The sequence below is a fragment of the Cydia amplana genome, chromosome 1 (assembly GCF_948474715.1).
Source record: "Cydia amplana chromosome 1, ilCydAmpl1.1, whole genome shotgun sequence".
Lineage (NCBI taxonomy): Eukaryota > Metazoa > Arthropoda > Insecta > Lepidoptera > Tortricidae > Cydia > Cydia amplana.
Window position 1 is genome coordinate 5102619 of NC_086069.1, and position 22262 is coordinate 5124880.

A 22262-nucleotide genomic window follows, 5' to 3' on the forward strand; every position below is an offset into this window, starting at 1 on the left:
GCCTAGTACCCATAGTACAAGCTTTGCTTAGTTTGGGGCTAGGTTGATCTGTGTAAGATGTCCCCCAATATCTGGGGGCACGGTAGTGCCCCCGCCAAGACGAGCAAATCGAAGCGCAAGGGCACTACCTACCTTTTCTCGAAGCGCTTCGTCGTTTTTTTTAAACCTCATAACTTGGGTTTGGATTAAACCAGATAAACGAAATTCTCGGGATATGATGTCAATAGTGGACTTATTAAACATAAAAAATTTCAATTGCATAGCTCTTATACTTAAGATTTTATTCATATCTAAAAAACCCCGATCAACAGTGAGTGAGTGAGTCAGTGACGAATCACTGACTCACTCACTCACTGTTGATCATCAAAACCTCTAGGGTACTTCCTGAAGTCCTAGGAAGCTGAAATTTGGTATGTAAGATAGTATTAGTACACAAACAACAAAAATATTCAAAAACTTGAAATTTTTTGCCCCTAAGGGGGGGGGAAAAGGGGGGCGGAATTTTGTATGGGAAATCAATAAACGCTGAACCGATTTAGTTGAAATTTGGTACGTAGATAGTTTTTGCAATGGGGAATAGCATAGAATAGTTTTCAACCCCAAAATCACCCCGTAAGGGTGAAAAGGGGGCAGAAAAGTGCGTTAGGGGAAAAAGAGGGTTGAAGTTTGTATGGGGAATCAGTAAAAAGCAGATTGTATAAAAGATGCCCCCAGGTACGTATTTCAGGATTTTTAATAGTATTAGGTCCTTAAATCACACGCGCAACCCTTTAAATTAGGGGATGGAAGCAACTTACAAAAAGAAGTGAAATCCCACCAAAAACATTTTCATGTAAAATGTTGCCAAGACGAAACCATAAGGCTTGCACTGACAAAAAGTTATCAGATCTCTTGTAGAGCCAAGCTTCTAACTCTACAAGCCCTAACTTCACAAACTCTACCTTACCTACCTTACCTTAGTCAAAATATGTGGCTTGGCCGTTTCGTGCCAAGAACTATTGTATTATAAAAAATAATGAATAGTGAATACATTTTCCACCTTACGTCCATGTGACAGTAGCGAAACGGTCAAGCCACATATTTTGACACCAAAAAGGTGGGATTTATTTATTTATTTATTTTATTTAGTTAGATTTCACCGCTAACAAATTTAAACATAATAATTATATATTTTGGTTTGTCGTTTTTCACCGTAGCATCAAAACTACGAATACCTACTTAGCCGGTTTTAATGATCGAGGTGTCAACAAATTTGTTTTATGACCACGGCAGGCGTGTCTCATTCCGCGATTTCGTCGCTTTGCTACAGGTAGCTAAAAGTACCTCCGTTCCGCCCCAATTTTGGGGAAAGCCATAAGCCGCGCGTGGCGCTGTCGCCACCTAGCGGCCATATCTGTGCTGATCGTATAAGACGCGTTTTGTTAGAGAGTGATACTATTATTTATTCTGTGACCACGGCAAAATCAAGATTTTATTGCGTGTTCCTTTTGTCCATGATTCATGATTCAAATTTAAGTTTTAGTTTAAATCTATGTAGAATTGCTACTTTATACATACATATAGGTAGAGTCAAACCAAAGAAAGTCTGCAGCGCAATAATTTGACATCGAATTAAAAAACTACATATGGCAATGTTTTTTAGCAGTCAGTAAACGTCATGCACTATGGTATGTGTTTGTCAAAATCGTTTAAATATTCGTTGTGTTTTGTGATGAACGGAATAAACATGGTGAAACCTTACAAAACCGGCGTGCGGGAGTTACTTTGCCGCATGACGAATAATTTTACACTTGTAAAAAGTCAGCACGAGGCGATTCAAGCTGAAAAATGACAATGTTTACAAAATTTGGAGTTGATGACGGGTAAGTGGAATGAAACATCTTAATACTTCACCATATGTACCTACTTAGATAATATAATATTGGTTTACACTAAGGTTTCACAGCAAATTGAACACACCTAATAGGTATAGGCATACTTATGAACTTCCTCTAACATTTCGAGAAACTCGTTGGTACTAGCCGGGTTTTGAGCTCGAACCCACAACCTCCATGCTTATGCTCACGGCATGGGTACCTACTAGTTAAACCTAAAATTTATTTTTAATATATGTTTAGGTATTGTTTTAATGGTTTATTTCGTTTTTCCGAAAACTTTAGTTCGCAAATTGCGGGCAATTTCTCTGTCAATCTAATTACGCCTTAATGGGAGTAAAAGAAAAAGATGCTTGCATATTGAGAACTTCGGTGTTCGCGGTAGGCCCTCTGTACCTATTTACCGCCGTCGCGGATATTACAAAAGCTTATTAATTTTGATGAAACCCAATGTCACATTCTCCCAATATTATTTATCAATATTAGTATAAGTCTACATATTAATAGTTACATCTAAAGTGTCATTCTATAGAACTTGCTAACTATGTAAACAAACCGCCATACTAAAATTGACAGTGAATGTCAATTTACTAGTAACTTTTGTTTACATAGCAAGTTCTATTGAATGACACTTTATTGTTGGAATGAAATTTATTTTACCATAAAAATTAAGCTGTGCATACAGACGGTAAGACGGTAAATATGGTAGAAATTTCACAAGTATCAAGACTATTTAATCCATTTTCTGTGGTGTTGTCGTATACTGATTTTTAAAAACTACTTTTAATCTAGCGCTGCAGACTTTCTTTGGTCTTACTCTAAACCAGAACTTTGGGAGTATTGTCAAGAGGGCGCTCGTTTTGAATTTTATATAGCAACAATTTGTATAGTGGGGACAATGGAAATTGGCAGATGATTTTTGTTTTATTCCGACAACTTTAATAAGTGCGAAGTTTGATGTTTGGATATTTCTTCGGTTTTTACGCTTAAATGGCTGACTCGATTTAGATAAAATGAATAGCGTAAAGTCGATTTTCTTTTTTTGTTTTCTTTTTTTTTTAGGTTTGGTCGTTTAATTCCGCCCTTACGCCCTTCGCTAGCAATCCGTGATACCGATGCATGCGATACACCTAATACACAAATCAAATGATTACAAGACATCAACCAAATCGTGACGACCTGACTATTGTGACATTTGTTCATAAGTTTGAAACTTACCCGTCAATTCAGATGCCAATTTCGTTATGTTTTCTAATGGAAGAAATTTCTCTCCCGCACGTTTTTTTTCCAATAAATAACTATATACACTATTTACAACTTTTTTCTCTGCTTTTCTCTCTGCTCAACTTTCTTCTTACAAAATCTAAAACTTTCGGCATGATTATTGCAGTCTAATAATAATTCACACGAAACTAGACAAAGCAATGTTTACATTGTCAATATTGACAACTATCATAGAGGGTAGATGTTGTCTATTATTAAAATTGTTGCCATTGCTAGAAATTAGTACCAACAAATTTCCGTAACATGGCGCACCCTCAATAGATCCTGGGTCACCTTATACATTGATACTTAAATGTATATTTGTCATCAATAGAAAACTTGCAAATTACGTGTTTCGTGTTGCCTCAACTGCCAGTGGTAGTGTAAATAGAAGTCCCTACTCATATGAGTATGAAATGATTTTTTTATTTAGGTACATATGTACCTAAATAAAAAAAACATTTTCAATTTATGCAATTAAATATCTACACGAGTCAATATGTCACGGCTTAATTATAAATCATAAAATGCTTTAAAAATCTAATTTATTTACTTCTTGATTATAGAAATTGTCCGTAAAACTTAACAATGGCGGAGAAAAATGGGTAAAACGATAGTGGCGTGTCATGTTTTTACGAGTACGGCCATATCAAATGAGACAAACACGTGTCGACATTTATTTATTATTTTTATTAGTACCTATACCCCGACTTATAATATTATAATTGTGAAAGTAACTCTATCTGTCTGTCTATTATTTAACTCTACCTACACACTTAAACCGCTGAACCGATTTAGATGAAATTTGGCATGGAGATAGTTTGAGACCCGGGGAAAGACAGGCTAGTTTTTTATATTTTTGAAGTGAAAACTTCTTTAGCGGCGCTGTGCACTTTTTGAGGTGGGGAAAAAATGTTAAACTCGCGACCGGTCACGTGACCGACAGATTCGACAGATTGAAAATTCGTAAGACGTGTGACAGACACGTGACCTGACACCTGATCGAAAAACTGTTACAATGTCATTGAGTTTTCACTTCTGCCGGCACTCCCGGAGTGCAACCCGTTGTTTTTTTTATCTACGTCATGTCACCTTAAATAGTAATAAATACCGGTAAAACATGGTGTGATGGTATAGAACCGTCAGAACGCGAACGCGCATGTAAGTTCCAAGTTTTTATATCGTCATTAGTACGTATTTATGCTTATTTGTAACGGAAAGTAAGCTATTCGAATCAAATGAGTGTTTTTTTAGTACGAAACGAGTTCGCTGCACGTGTATTAAATACGTGACCAACTAACTAGTTAATACCGGAGTAAATTGGCCTGAGCTTCCAATGATTGACCCTTAGGTATAAGGCTGTAGAGGTGAATTTTCTTAAAAACAGGGTCTGAGTACAAAAAACACAAAAAGGGTCAACCATTGGGTAGTTCTGACATAACAACGTTTAGATAAGGGCGTTTTTTTTGTTGTCACCTACACTTTTTTTTCAAATTTGGGATTTTTAATGTTATTTCTACTGAGAATCACGAGCTCTTTCTATCCTAATAGGAGAAAAAAAGTGTCCTAAGGTTTTTATTTCCATTACGTCACTATTTTTCATAGACTTTGTATGGCAGTCGCGGAATGGAAAGATCGAAAAATGTATGGAAATTTTGGGACACTTTTTTTCTCCTATTAGGATAAAAAGAGCTCGTGATTCTGAGTAGAAATAACATAAAAAAATCCCAAATTTGAAAAAAAAGTGTAGGGGACAACAAAAAAAAAGGCCCATAAAACGTCAATGTAATTGTGCAAATTCGGCGAAGCGTGAGACAGTTAGTATTGAGGATCGTTATAAGCCAACGTCTCATTTTGCATTAATTCTATAGTAATTTAAATTGTATTTTTTTCTTATTTACTAGTAATGCGTGTTAATTTTATTATAAGATGTAATGTTTTAAAAAGATGTGTCCCGCTGAGTTTCTTGCCGGTCCCATATTGGGATACCCTCCTCTAATTGAAGGGGGATTTTATTAGTCTTCTCGAGGCACTGCAGAACGTAATTATGCCTACTTGAATAATAAACTGCCTATATCTTATGTTTTTCCAGCTATTGTAATTACGAACAGTGCATTTCTGAACTATTTATGTCAAGCTACAATTTGTGCCAGCTTTCAGCACCTTTGATTTATTGTTTATTGGGGTTTTTATCATGGCACTACCATCACTGACGCATTTTACTGAACATTCCTAAGCCTTATTGCAACGAGATAAAGTTTACCAAAATAAATAGTGACGCTGTAGTGCCTGTGATTTAGTGCATAGTCGATATCTTTTTAGGGTTAGAGGGTAAACCGGTATTCACTTCATATGATGAAACAATGCAAATTTTCGCCAACGCGTATATATTTATTATTTATAATCACTACATAGTCGCTTTCCGCTGTCTGTCTGTCTGTATTTATCCTTAGATTTTTAAAACTGCGCAAAGGATTTTGATGCGGTTTTTTTAAATAGATAGAGTGATTCAAGAGGCAGGTTTATGTATAATTTTTAACCCGTGCGAAGCCGGGGCGGTTCGCTAGTTAATTATATTCTGTACTCAGCCATATTGAACAGCCACCTGTCCTCAGATTCACGATACTTCCCTGCCTTTAATTTATAACTCGTCGACACACACCGATGTCAGGAAGTCAGAAAGGCTCCAAAGAGCTCGTTTTACAACGTTAAGCTCTTTATTAACTTCGTTCTGTCCTGGTTCCCTGCTCGGAATTAATTTTAAAGTCCCGTCCCGAACCCTCTCGATTTGTCTACGTAAGTGTGACACGGAATGCATAATCGCTTTATAATTGGATGCCATTTAATCTGATCAAATTTCAATTAACATTGTAAAAACATACTAATGGTTTGAAACAAGGAGAGAATATTACACGAAATTACTATTCGTAGCATCCCTAAAAATAAATAATCATGAGCCTAAAACAGAATTCTGTTGTGTGTGTCAATGACAATGACCCCACGGCCACAAAGTGCCACAAAACGATCACCATTATATTTAGTGAATAAAATAAATAGTGTTTACTTAATAGTTTCATAACCGTTTGAGAATAGCAGGAATTCACAGTAATATAAACGTATACTTATTTAGCACAATTACTGTTTGCTAGTACAGTAGAGTCCGGTTATAACGACGCCCAAGGGACCGCTGACATTACGTCGTACTAACCGGACGTCGTACAAAACGAACTGCCAATTTTAATGTACTTTTTTAATCAAAATAATTTTGTACGTCATTTTGTATGTATTAATGCGACAATCAAAGAAAAAGCAAACATTTCCTTTAAAATATTTATTTACGTTAGTATTACAACAGACAGACTTATGTGTTTAGAAGAAGCTACTTTTCAAGGTAGGTACGCGTAGTCAACTCGTCATCCGCAAATTACTCGAATCCCGTAAAATAAAAAGCCGTAATTCTTGGGGATCTAATCCAGCTGACGTTGTTTTATCACAAAGTTCCTATGGCCATTTCCTGTGTCCATAGATCAGCTCGAAGGTACCTACCAAAATATTGCATTGTACCCACCCAACTTATGTACATAATTATGTATGTGAAGTTTAAGCTCAATTGAATAATGGAAATTGTGTTTTATTTAGTTTTCAAGATTACGAAAAGTCATATGACTATTTCATCTTGCTGCGTATAGGCAAAAGAGGAAGGGGAGTTAGGTGCGCGGGACGGAGTAGGCTCTTACCAACTAGGTATTTATTTGTAAAAACTACGTCGCTCGTCGTTATAACCGGACTTGACGGACGGATTTTGAGTCAATTTCCGTCGTTAAAAGCGATCGGTCGTTATAAGCGGAGTCGTAATAAACGGTTGTACTTTCATAGTAGCTCATACTAAAACCAAACAAGTGCCTGTACTTACGTCGCTATAAGCGGTTGGTTGTTATATGCGAAGTCGTACTAAACGGACTCTACTGTACCATGCCATGGACCACCGCTTAAATGTTGTGACGTCCAGGCGCCGTTGTGTACTGGGTGACCAAATGAAACAACTGTTATCGCTTGTGCACTCCGCAGCCACGCGCACGCCATGACACTTCCCTATGGAGTGAAGCTAGCGGGTAGTTGCGTCGTACTGTTTATTGTGTAACCGTCACATCTCTCCCTTTTTATAACAATTTATTTATTTTACTTTATATATTAACCATGCAACAATAATTCAATTTATCTTATTATCTTATACTCGCTACGTTGATTTATTTTTTCAATCTAGGTATACTACCACCGGTTCGGAAAAGTTAACCTCAGACCCGAGAAGAACCGGCGTAAGAAACTCGGCGAAGTGTGGATCCATTTTACAACTGTTAAATAATAAATATTTTCCAACACTAGCAAGCCTTTAAACCTGTAAAACTATTATTTGATTATTCCTAATTGTTACCGACTTTTAATTGACTTTAAGTCATGTTATGCTTGCCACATAAAACTTATAATTTGATTTGTTACAAATATTTCTTGCGATACCCTACCAGGGTCCATATGCCTGTATGTTACTATGTAGTTTACTCGTATGTAATATAAATATGTACATTGGATGCAAAATAAAGATCTCTATCTCTATTTTACTTTTACAATTTCTTATGTGTCAGTCCCTCTCCTTCTCCTATTTGCAGTTTTGAGTCTAAGTCCTTTTATTAACTTGAATATAATTCAAAGAATTATTTTAAAAGCCTTAATTACTACATTTTCCTTTTGATGCTTACACATTTCCAGGTATTAACATTAGCATACAATATAATATTTTACTAAATTAATACCTATTTCATGATTTAGGTACAATAAAATTGTAAGCTTGCCAAGCGTCTTGGACATTAGTTACTTACTGGCAATAACTGATTGACTCAGTTTTACTTGTCTTGTATGATGTTAATATATATGAGGCAATTTATAATACTTATAGATAATCCAATGTCAAATAAAGTAGCAATGTTACTAGACATGAATGTTGTGTTCTATTCATAGTAGAGGTACCACGTCAAGTATATTTAGTTTTACTTGTGAATAGGTTAAGCAAACAATAATCTATATAAATATATTTATATATAATTAATTTGTTAGGTACCTACTAAGATTTACCTGCCTATTTGACCTTTGTTATTATCTAATCATAATCATATCTAATTATCGTTCTTTAATTATATGTAATACTTGGATAATATAATATTGACATCAATTAATCCAAATATTTATTTTATACATTCTATTACTCAAAAAGTAACACAGCAAATATAATATCGAATGTAATATTAATCTAGCAACTTTTGCGAAGAATCATAATTACAATTTATGTTATGAAAATAACGTAACTCCTTCTTACTAATCGGAAGCTGATTTTTCAACTAGTAAGCCAGTAAGTATTGTATTATTATTTCCACAACAATTACTGTCAGACTATCACATAAATATTAATATTTGTATACACTTTTTCTTCGGTTTATTTCAATTACTTGCAACAGTTGCAACATATTTTATAAACCTGAAACATACACACCTTGTATGTCTGTTTCCTATGTCCTGTCATTGGTAAGTATGTCATTTAACTTCAATAAACATCTTACAACGAACCAATGGAACTCCATTATCTTAACCATGATCCCATGAAATACAGAGTAAGTAGGTACACAAGAATACACTGTTTTTACTTTACCATTTTAGCGTTACGTTTAACGGTTCTGTTTGATATGACCTAGGGTTTTGGTCTTTTGGGTCTTAGTGTAGATTAGTACCATATATGTGTACTCTTGGGTAGATCCATGAAGTGGCTCTAGATGCAACTTTAATCTACTAGTTTTACTAAATTAGTTAGTCTCAACTAATTAAACATCAATCAGGCACTGTCATTGAGGGCGATCAAGATCACGGTTAATTCGAATACTTATTGTTTTTATTTTCTAATGTATACCTACTCAGACACACTATTTACTTATTTGATTGTTTCTGTTTTGTTTTAATGTATCGGTTCTGAGACTATGTATAATTTCCAATGTATGTATTGTCTCTACCGCATACCTAAGCGTTTTGGCATCCTTAATTATTGTAGTTTTATGCATGTGACTGAAATAGGGAAATATATTTTCCAGTAAATTGCCTTTTTAATTACACCTAATTATAATTAGTCATCACATCACACATATCATTCATCTTAATCTGAGTAGGTGTACCTACTACCTAGGTACTTAAAAGGTACTTCGTCATCTACCTGTCAACCGACAAAAGTCGTATGTCTATTTACAAGGCATTAGGTTAACCGCTGTTCACTAGAGTTTTGCTGTTAGTACCTAAGTCATGTTTGCCTTGGGTATAGTTTCGTAGTATAGTTAGTAAGCTGTGCTTCCTCACTGTGCAAGGCTCCACGCATCGCCACTCCCGTTTTTACAGCATTGACTTTAGGTACTACATGACATGATGTATTATGACAGGGCCAGCGCATCTATTTACGTACCTTTTGTACTTGGGTTTGTGATTGAGCTTTGTCCTGATTATTATTCAATAGAATCATGTATTCCGGCTTTAAAATAGATTGGGATTGGAATTTATAATATGAAATCTGGGTCATATACGATTTTGAAGGAATTGTATATGTATATGATTTTATTTGGGCAGTTTAGGCATGCCTCTGTGTTCCACAGTTTCCACGGCTGCGCAAAATGCATTATTATCCTGGTCACCTGCTTGTTTCTCTTAAACTATAATTTAACGCGTCCTCTAACTGTTCCAACAGAATGGCTACAACAATCTTTAATCGGAATACCGTCTATTAAGTCGTCGTATACTTTATAGACTTGCTTTGTTCGTTTTTATTTAAGCTGATACATTGAGTACTTACCTATACGAACATCTGCAAAATGCCGTAAATTTATGATACGGGTACAAGTTAGAGGAAGGTTAAATTGTAGTACTTTACAGGAAATATTTTTTCCAAATATATTTGTAAAATTGAAAATCTACCTGAATCTATATTAGTAGGTATGCCTATTCCCGAGGCCATCCATCTATACCTACGCCTTAAGTGAACTGGAACAGTAGGCAGAGGCACCAATTATATAATTTTCGCTGCTTATTATATAATTTTGAATTAAATAAATACATAGCAGGTTACTCTACTAACATTATGTCAGTTTATTACTATTTTGCCTCCCTATTAAGTCTAATGGTGATATCTGGGACATTTTGGATGACCTATGACAAGATCCTATCGTTAGTACCAACCAACTCTATATCGCGTCTACTAGACTTGTTACTAGGTACATTTGACCCTTTTGGCTTGTTAGTACTGGGTAGTTGAACATAATACTAATTATACCTTGTTTATATCGTAGGTAAGCGTTATGATTTCGCTGTATCATTTATTTTATTTTGCTAGTACCAGTGGAACATTCAACCTACTACTTATTTATTTTGCCAGTACCAGTTGAACGTTTCAATTCAACCTACTAATTATTTGTTTTGCTAGTACCAATTGAACAATTTCAACCTACTACTTATTTGTTTTGCTAGTACCAGTTGAACATATCAACCTACTACTTATTTGTTTTGCTAGTACCAGTTGAACACTTCAACCTACTACTTATTTGTTTTGCTAGTACTAGTTGAACGTTCCATCCTACTAATTATTTGTTTTGCGTCATTAGTAGTTAATTATACCAACTGCAGCATAGATGTGATGTACAGTTTACTTCTTGTAATTTATTTTTCTTGTTAGTCCGACTCCGACTTACTACTCAATTCATTTGATGCTGAGTTTACGTGTCTACTACTACAGTAAAACAATAATAAAGCCCTCGGCATTCATCAGTCTAAGTACATATCTATAGTTCTTGACTCACTTGACATCGTAACGGTCCTTGATAATTTTACTGATCCGTTACCTGCTAGCATTCTTTATTGTCATAACATACCTATGTATATATAAATACATGTTAAGTCGACACCAAGTTAGGTAACAGCGATTCATACCATTTCAATTGATTATAAGTATTATAACAGGTTATTTTAATCGAACAATATTTCTTTTAGGACATAAGGTCCCTAAAAATTTATACAACTATACCGACTTAATATGCAGGTTTCTCAATAGGTTTCCTTATGTAAAAATATCTTAGTAATTACACAACTAAGTAGGTAGGTATATTTTAAGTATGAACGGCAAATACACAACAACTCATAATAATCGTGATTTCCGCGAAGATAGTTTGATTATTTACCCTTTATATCATATGAATTCTAATATACGGTTTTGAGTCAGAAAATAAACCATGTACCAACTGTATTTGTAACACGCAAACCATCAGCATATTCGTTTCTGTCACTTCATGGAAAAATTAATACACCGGTGCCACATCATTCTAATAATGCAACATGAGTATAGCCTGACCATTAATATATGATAATTGTCAAGAGGGCGCTGTTATTCTCATGTATAGGGTGACAATTCAGTGTAGTATGAAAAAATTAGTTCCAGTGAAATTCCGCAACATGGCGCACCCTCAATAGATCCTGGTTCACCTATACATTATTTTTTGTAGGATTTTCCCAATTATTGATCTATCTTGCATTGATTGCACTTTTGGATTTACAATTGGTAACCAGGCTCACGAACAGTAGCTACTGTCAAAGAGTTAGTGTAATAAGCAAGCGCATATTTCTTCTTTGCTTGGTAAACATTCCTCCCGAGCGGCTACCTACCATCAATTACTCACTAAATAGTTGTAAAGTTAACTACTGTTCTTATGTAAACAGTCGACAAAATCAACTGTGCATATACATAATTGTTTTTATTAACATTGATTGTAAACAAAACTATAAAATTAGGTATTTATATTTATTATTATTGGGGTGGTATCGGGCCTTTGAGTGTCACGTCGACCACGTATTGATTTATGGTGACGGCCCTTTAAAGTTCATTACTAATGCCCGTTGCATCCAGAAAATTACAGATGCTTTGGGCCGTAACGTTCTGTACCTCATAGGGTTGCAATACATGTCGCCCTAAGTAGGTATAAAATTAGGTATAGGTACAAGATCTACCTTTTTACAGTTTTGCACTAATATTTAAATTCTGCACTAGTTTCTTTAATACTCCTCTGACGTGAGTTTGGAATTTCATAACCTAGTTACGTAACAAAGTCGTTGCAATTTTAATATTTCCGTATTATGTACAACCGTACGTCACTCGTTACAATATCACCTCGCCCAAACTTTTGTATTGCCTGAATACAATCGGGAGCTCGGGAGCAAATGGACAACTACGGTAGCTATTAGGTTAGGATTTCCATACCTTAGGTATTTTGTTTTTTTTTCCGCCACCGTTACCTTTCCTTTTCGTAATTTTTTTTGGTGATGTTTTATCCTCGTCGCCATTTGTGACGTCCAGGCGCCGTTGTGTACTGGGTGACCAAATGAAACAACTGTTATCGCTTGTGCACTCCGCAGCCACGCGCACGCCATGACACTTCCCTATGGAGTGAAGCTAGCGGGTAGTTGCGTCGTACTGTTTATTGTGTAACCGTCACAAATGTAACGAGTCCTGTGAGATCCATTTCTCAGCAACAAACGTTGTCCATTGTCCTAGAACGCTTTCATTGTGGCTACGTCAGGCCGAGATGATTATAATTGCATTATACTATGAATATAGTGCTAACTAACCATTTTTTATAGCGCTAACGTTAGTTTTTAAAATTTAATCTAAAGTGATTCGCATAAAAAGAAATTGGTTATGCAATATAATTAATATTTTAATGCCATTTCTTCCGTCGCGAGTTTTACGCGGCGCACCCACGCACCGTATTTTTAGTCACATTCTAATTTCCTGACTTTACGCCCCCTCTTAAGGTGGTTCGATTTTCATACAAAATTCAATCGACTTTCATTACGTAACTACACACTATTACTACATAAATATTTCCGCATTTATCTTCTTTCGAATATTCATTTTCGCTAAATGAATAGGAAAACAATGTTTCATACAGAAATCATGCAAAAATCATAGTTAACTTTTCATCAATTTTACGTATGTGTGCGTCACAAATGTCGTGTACGGATACATTTGCGACGTTGCCATACCATTTCCGACGTTGCCGGGCTGACCACGGCGCGAATTTGAAGTGCCGTCATGTTTAGCGCAATTTTGTTGACCTACCCGATTTTGTTGAATAAGTACCCGAAGTTCGTCAGCTTAGCTAAGAACTATCATGGCGCGTTTTGTAAACAGTCGCTTTTTTGCTTACAAACGGAAGGTTTCCGGTTCAAACCCCAGTCATTGTATGCTGGGACATAACTTTTTGTATTTTTTTTACACCTAAATTTCGTGTTGTGTTTTTTATTTTTATTTAATTTTTCTTATTTTCAAAAATCGATGGATTAAGTATGGGCTAAGCGTATTCGTTTAATTTTTACAAAGATAATTAGAAATTATACTCTACCTAATATCTTTGATTTTTACAATCGGGACATCCTCGCAGCAATAAAAAAGAAATGTATAAAATTTCCTGTGGTTGAAAATAATGGAATTTTGTCTATGAATGAAAAACACAATTATTACTAGTTACTACCAGGTATGTAAATTATAACTTGATTATAACTTTATTAGAATCCATATTGTTGCATCATCTTTCTTCCTATTACATTAGATATGTTTTTCTATCATGATTTCTATATTATATTTCTTTCAGGTACAGGGACTACTACGGATAACAAATATAAAAAAATGTATTGTAGGTACTTGAATTAAAAAAAAAAAATGTTTTCCTTTTATTTTATTTTACAATTACCTACTACTGTATTAGAGGCTGGGCAGTAAGGGATTGCTTTACTTGTACAACAAACTATTAGCGCTTTAAAAAAAACTGATACCTGACACTTACAAACTGGACTTTCTTGGGCTTATTCTACTAAGAATCGTCAGTAGGTATTCTCCATCCTAGCATAAAAAGATATCCTAAAATGTCGGTCATCACGTCAGGTTTTAGTATCAAAAATGTTTCCCAGCCTGCGTGACGTAGCGGAAACTAAAACTTCTATACAAATATTTGGGACATAGTTTTTATATTAGCTTCAGGATTCAACAAGAATATGCTAGTGATTCTGAGTTGGAAGAACCCAAAAAGATCATAATCTGTGAAAATCAGGTATTGATATTTTTTTTTGAAAACGTTGATAATGTAATTTATTGATAATAGCTACCCGCCCCGGCTTCGCACGGGTTAACAAATTATACATAAACCTTCCTCTTGAATCACTCTATCTATTAAAAAAAACCGCATCAAAATCCGTTGCGTAGTTTTAAAGATCTAAGCATACAGACAGACAGACAGAAAAGCGACTTTGTTTTATACTATGTAGTGATAGTGATGATGATGATACTGAATATCTGGGGGAAGCGCTGGTGGCCTAGCGGAAAGAGCGTGCGACTTGCAATCCGGAGGTCGCGGGTTCTAACCCCGGCTCGTACCGTCGTACCAATGATTTTTCGGAACTTTTGTACGAAATATCATTTGATACCTATTTACCGGAACCTATTTATTATATACCGATACCTATTTTTCGGTGAAAGAAACCAATGTGAGGAAACCGGACTAATCCCAATAAGTTTACTCTCTGGGTTGGAAGGTCAGGGCAGTCGCTTTCGTAAAAACTAGTGCCCATGCCAATTCTGGGATTAGTTGCCAAGCAGACCCCACGCGAGGAAGAAGAGATTGAATATCTGGGAGACCGACCAAAGCTCAGAAAACATATAAAAACCCAAAAATGCGCGTTTTCTCACAGATCAGACCTAGCTAAGAGATCAAACCCCTTATAGCAAATTTCATCGAAATCGTTAGAGCCGTTTCTGATATCATCCAAATATATAAATAAATATATATATAATAATTGCTCGTTTAAAGGTAAGATAACACAAAAAGGACAAAAATAAACAAAAAGAAATTACCTACTCGCACCAGTCTTGAACCCCAATCCTCTTGCACGTATTTCCACGAACATACCGTAACGCTATTGCAGTATACTTACGTTGTGTGTAATTGTCTACTATAAGCATCACGGAAACACTGTTTGCATGTGTGAGTTATAGTAGGAAAAAGCATGACAGCAACACTCCGTCGACTTTAAAGGGTGGTTTTTGCACAATGAAGTATTCAATGTTTATTTTAATAGTTCAATATTTACTTAAAGAGTTCGCTAAACATACTTTTACGTCATGCTCCGTGGCAACCCCACTGTCTGTTTTGTGATTTATTGAAACGTAATGCTGATGTACACAATATGTACTGAATTAGTACATACTTAAAAAAAATTGTACCTCAATAGATCGAGAGTACAATTAACTCAATTCGGACTTGCTCTAGAGCATCTCCCCAGCAACCCCAAAATTTATTTAAAGAAAATTCACGTAAATACCTACTTTTTAGCAAATAAGACACTGAAAAAAATTGTACTGTGGTTTTTAACGTTGAATCAGTTAGCCATGGCTAGTTAAATTACCTAATTGTCGCCAGGACGCAAGCGCATCCAGCCGACTTCTCAAACGTACGAAACTTTGTATTTTTATATACAATGGGATACACACATTTTATTTATGTTATGAACTTGGTTTCTGGTGAGAGTTCCAATGTTTTCTTGTCAACCAGCAATGGTGCATTGATCATAAACGTACCTATTTATTTTTAGGGTTCCGTACCTCAAAAGGAAAAAACGGAACGGAACGGAAACTGCTGAACCAATTAAGTTGAAAATTGCTACACATATGTAAGTCTGTAACCCAAAGACGGACATGTAACGTAATTAAATGAATTTTAAACATAGGGGGCACTTTTGGGGGGTGAATGAGACCGTTAAAAAACAAAGTTTTGCAAACTATATCGTGTTATATATCATATTAAAGAGCTCATTGTGAGAATCTCAAATATATTTTTTTTGTTCCAGGGTTCCATACTGAGGTCTTATGAAACAAATGAGTTCTTTACTAAGATACATACAGATTTTAAAATGTGGAACTCAAGCCCTTTCATAAATGATACCCCACACTTGACCTAATAATAGTACCCAGTAACATTGCTGGTTGACAAGAAAACATTGGAACTCTCACCAGAAACCAAGTTCATAACATAAATAAAATGTGTGTATCCCATTGTATATAAAAATACAAAGTTTCGTACGTTTGAGAAGTCGGCTGGATGCGCTTGCGTCCTGGCGTCAATTAGGTAATTTAATTAGCCATGGCTAACTGATTCAACGTTAAAAACCACAGTACAATTTTTTTTCAGCGTCTTATTTGCTAAAAAGTAAGTATTTACGTGAACTTTCTTTAATTAAATTTTGGGGTTGCTGGGGAGATGCTCTACAGCAAGTCCGAATTGACTTAATTGTACTCTCGATCTATTGAGGTACAATTTTTTTTAAGTATGTACTAATTCAGTACATATTGTGTACATCAGCATTACGTTTCAATAAATCACAAAACAGACAGTGGGGTTGCCACGGAGCATGACGTATACTTTTAAGTATACAAATACCAAGACCATTCCATAAAAAAATTAAACATGAAATTTTGCGAAAGTGGCACTATCTAGCGAGGGTTAAGCTTTGAGTAACCTAGTCGAACCACCTCCTTGGAACTTATGTCTTTGCAATAAGCTATGCAAATTGTCAGATCACAACGTGGATGATACCTAAGCTTTAATTCATCGACGTCACGAAGTTCAAGGGCTTAACTCAGATTTCCCGCCGGGCAACGACATCAGAAAATACCCCACCCTTCACATTAATCACTTGGTTGTGTTGTGGACTAGGTATTCTAGCATGTTTTGTCTATCCTGACAATATAATATGGCCCTTTCGGCTATATCAGGAGCGGTATCAGTATTATAACTTAAAAAATCGGATCTAGATTCAACAACGATTTAACTTTCATCTTTGATTGATTCATTTTTAGGGTTCCGTACCCAAAGGGTAAAAACGGGACCCTATTACTAAGACTCCGCTGTCCGTCTGTCACCAGGCTGTACCTCACGAACCGTGATAGCTAGACAGTTGAAATTTTCACAGATGATGTATTTTTGTTGCCGCTATAACAACAAATACTAAAAACAGAATAAAATAAAGATTTAAGTGGGGCTCCCATACAACAAACGTGATTTTTGACCGAAGTTAAGCAACGTCGGGCGGGGTCAATACTTGGATGGGTGACCGTTTTTTGCTTGTTTTGCTCTATTTTTTGTTGATGGTGCGGAACCCTCCATGCGCGAGTCCGACTCGCACTTGGCCGGTTTTTATTAAAGTAATTACCGCTTTTGGTTATTTCAGATGGCTGGCACACTATCCTCAGAGCAAAGCCAAAATTAATTGAAGAAACAGTTATAAGTACTTAGATAATACAGGCTGGCCGAAAATACCTGGTATTTTTTTTAAAGTGTATATTGTTAAAAAATTATGAAAGATAATTACTTATATGTTTTGTTTCAGCTAAATGATTGTAGGTTTAATTTTTAATCGCATTGCGTATACGATATGTATTAAGTAAGAAATTAATTCTTTATTTTTTAACGTGATTTTGGACCTGCCTGTAACTAGGTATACGAGTAAATGAATGATGATGAATGTAAAAAGACCTTGTAGGTCAGTCAGTCATCACTTCATCAGGCTAACCTCCCAGTTGTAGGTAATTGGTATCCCGTGAATACCATCCACATTCTGGCCAACCAATTATGTCGATGGGCGAAAACGGATTAGGGAAAGCTTACAGTGCTAGAGTTACGTACGTTTACAATAGTTATATAGAAATATATTTAAAATATAAATTATATATTTATTGGGGACAAGTCTTACTCAGATAAACCTATACTTGATAGAAAAACACTTGGTTGCCTCTGACAATGTTGGATCTTCATAATCGGTCAAAGAAGTTGGTTGAGAGAAGGTTGCTCTTTGCCAATGAATATTTAATTAATATGTATCTATATTTCAGGTCTGGACCAGAAACGAATAATTTCTTTCGTGTAATATATACCTAAGCGTAAAAAATGTGAAAAGTTATTTAAGCCTTCTCTTCAGTTACACGCCCTTCAACAAAAGTATCGTCGCTAATTCTCGCGTGCTAAGCTTCTAGAATTTTCAATGGCTGTTTTACTCGTAACACAGTTCACATAGTTGTAACACTAGGGCAACGCAAGCATACAAGCACCCGCACCCCTGCGTTCCGTTTATCACTTAAACTCAAGCACGCAGAACGATGACGCAATTCACACCGCCCCAAGATAAAAAATAGGCCTAAGCATGGACCTAGAATATTACGGACAGAGTTTCGCTTACAACACAACTGTGATTCCAACATCCACCAGTTTCATAGTATTTACGCGTGACACACACACATTGACAGCCCACATCCACCAGTTTGCCCTCAGACGAATCGAAACGTCATTGAAGTAAACATGTCGAAGAAAAATATAAATAAAATATGCCGGCATCCGTAGTAAAATCCTGCTAGAATTGTACCGATCGAAAGAAAAAAAGTCACGGATTAACTTTTCATACTTAAGTTTATCAATTAGTACGTAAATTCACGATAATTTGTTGTTTATAAATTATCAAACTGCAAAACAGGAGTGTGACCAGTAACATGAATAGGGTAATTTCCCGAAAGTAGGGTAATTAATACCCTTCTTATTAAATCATTATGTATTAAGAGATCATTTAGGTAAATAGTTAAATTATTGATTGTGCATTTCAAACTAGGTCGGTATGGTAATTTCCCGATACTAAGGAGATTAGACGCTTACATGCATGTTTGATAGTTAACGTTTGTTTGTTATGTATTATAATTTTTTTGTTGAAAACCAGATATGTTTCAAGTTAAATGTATAAATTAAAAAAACATGACGAACTGATTTCATTACGATGCTAAGTATCATTAGGTATTGAAAATAATGTTTGCACAAAGTAATTGTGCAATATTGCACATTTTCAAGACCTATAAAATCAGATACGTACACACCTTTTTTATTGTCTAACGTAAAACTGTCCTAATTTTTTTATTTGAAAACAAGGACGATATTAATAATAATTGTTTCACCATTAGGGGAGAATTTGTGTTACATGGTAACACTCGTCTACACGCACACATTCAAACCGTCCGCCATTGCAGTGTCACAGTTTGTCTTAGGTGACAGTCCGTCCGTAATATTATAGGTCCATGGGCCTAAGCATTTGAGTTGCCTATTACTCAACTTAATTGTCGTGAAAATGTCTGCTAGACGTAGCGAGAGGCCTTTCAGCTTTTTTTAGAAGCGTGTGGGAGTAATGTGATAAAGTTTTTTTTGTTAATATCCAGTCAGTCCAGACTTATATGGTGACATGACTGTGATATTGACAACGATTAATGAACATATGGTTTTATATTTTTATTTCGTATCTATGTTTTAAAGTCCTTGTTAAAGTAAAAAGCAATGATTAAATAGTTCTGTGTATAAACCACGCACTCTAATGGTATTTTGTGTACTTAGGTATACCAGAACAAATCAAATAGCAAGCATTAAATACATTATATGTTCACCAGCAAATAAAATTGGTAATTTAATTATGCGATCAAGACCCAAACGGAGATGGCGGGACAACCTGGACAACTTCCTGAACTGGCCGGAGGAAATACCAAATCGGGGGTCAAGGAAATCAAGGGGAGAGGCCTTTGCCCAGCAGTGGGACACTCATATAGGCTAATAAAATAAAAATTCAATTCATGGTAATACCTAATGTAGAAAACAAGGGACATTTGTATCAATATAGCCGTGACTAAATGCGTTGCCCGCCCATAGACACTGCCTGACGCTGAAACAAGTTAATTATAAGTCAACCTGCCTCCAGTTTAAAGCAACATAAATGGGTTAATAGTATGCAAATTCTAACCCTTTTCCTGAAATAAGGTTTAAAGGGATCGAATCTGTCCAACGTAATGTAACGGGACGCATGGGAATAGTTAAAACGCGACCCAACGGTCCACCAAACATCACGTCACGTCACTCGTAAGGTAAACGTACTGGTGCTCGACGCGGTCCCAGTACATGTCATCTTGAAACTGGTGTACTTCCGTTTGGCCCAAATACATTTCGCCAAATTTCACTTCCCAACAAACTTATCGCAATAGTTTCATTTCCTAAAGAAACCTTTAGCAAAGTTACACTTCGCATATAACTTATTTGGTCAAATTATCATTTGGCATGATTTTACTTTGTCAAATGTTATTAGGACAAAAACTTATTTAGCAAACGTTTTTTATTGGCTAATATTATATTCCAAAAAGATGTTTGCTCAAATTGTCACTTCGCAAATTTGGCAAATAGGCATCTCTATTTAAATTTGAACCTAAATTCGTTCTGTTAGAATTTTGAATTTATATAATATTTACTACTCAGAATCAGTAGCTTTCTCCATTCTTAGGCCCTTCACTCACGACTCACGAGGCTACTCTCATCTCAAGCGATTTGTGTTTCGTACGCGTGTCCTACGCGTCGTTTGTGATTAGCCGCGTCGCGTCGACGAGACGCGTCGACGACACGTTTGATATCAATCGCACGCTACTAAGACAGTAGTCTGGTCGCACGCGACTCGAGTCGTATACGCGTCGTACACAAAACGACGGCGGAACAAACTTTTATTATTAATTTTGTTCAGCCAGCCTATTATGGATAGCTTTATCCATCTTTATCCACGTGATAAAATAACTGTCACTGTTTAACACCGTGGGAAAGAAAGTGACGGACACCGTTTTATCACGCTGTCACGTAGACAAGAACGACCATCATATCCGTACAGCCAGCCTATTATGGATAGCTTTATCCATCTTTATCCACGTGATAAAATAACTGTCACTGTTTAACACCGTGGGAAAGAAAGTGACGGACACCGTTTTATCACGCTGTCACGTAGACAAGAACGACCATCATATCCGTACAGGAGGTGGAAACTTATCCATGTTTGTATAATTATAAGCTGCCAGATTATGTCAGAAAAGATGTAACAGAAAAGGCGTGGATTGGGATTGAAAAAAAAAATCAATTTAACAGGTCAGGAATTATATTTTTATTAAATTCCATCCGTTTGCGTAAAACATAAAAAACCAAAATGATAAAAAAAACCAAGGTCGGGATAAAGTATTTCAAATGAAAGCAAAAATAAAAATACTGCAGGCCCTCTATTGGTATGTAAATTGTATGCCATGTAATATTTTGGGACATGTAAGTTATGCTTAATGATACATTTGACTAAATAATACTTGGAAAAATGAAAATTGACCAAGTAATTATTTGCTAAACAATAACTTGCCAAAAAAGACTATTGCTAACTGAAAAATTGCGATAAGTTGTTTTGCCAAACATTTTTTTGGGAAATGATAATTTGGGAAACATAGTTTGGGATGTGATACTTTGGGAAACGTTTTTGGCCCATTCATTAGTAAACCCTTAGTGTAAGGCCTGAGTGGACGCTCGAGTTGGGCGTGCAGCGGGGCGGGGCGTGCGGCGTGCATGTTAAACAAATGCAAGCGTATAGGAGCGGCCTTAGTGCACGCTGCTCAAATTACTCCTGACCCCGACGCCACGCTGCACGCCCCGCCGAACGCTCCGCTTCGAGCGTCCACTCAGGCCTTACACTAAAAGTCTTTGTCCGACTACTTTTGGACTCGGCTAAGTGGAGCTTCTCATTTACATAGAGCCGTATACGGTATTCAGAAGTTAGAGTATATGGCAGCCGTATCAATAAAAATATTTACTTAGTTCAAGCATTTCATCGAAATAGAAGGAAGTTGGGTTGAAAATAAAAACAACCTTAATTTAAAATGAAAAATATTCGGTAATCCAACCCAACCCAATTCACACCTGCAAATTACTATATAATTACTATATTCACTATTAAAATGGATGAAGCTACCAATAAGAAATAACTTTCAAATGTTTGCCATAGAAAGGTGGTTGACTCCAAGTTTGAGCAAGGGCACATTATAATAAGGCCACGTTTCAATGACCGCACTTAGCACTTTTCCGACAAAATTCATTGAAATACCTGTGTAGGTTCATTTTTCATCAGGATGAA

General features: G+C 35.9%; 1 protein-coding gene across 1 annotated transcript in view; it reads left to right on the forward strand.

The window, feature by feature from the left end:
- Positions 1-22262, forward strand: part of LOC134661421 (atrial natriuretic peptide receptor 1) — a 288858-nt gene that overhangs the window by 139081 nt on the left and 127515 nt on the right. The gene's annotated exons all lie outside the window — the stretch shown is intronic.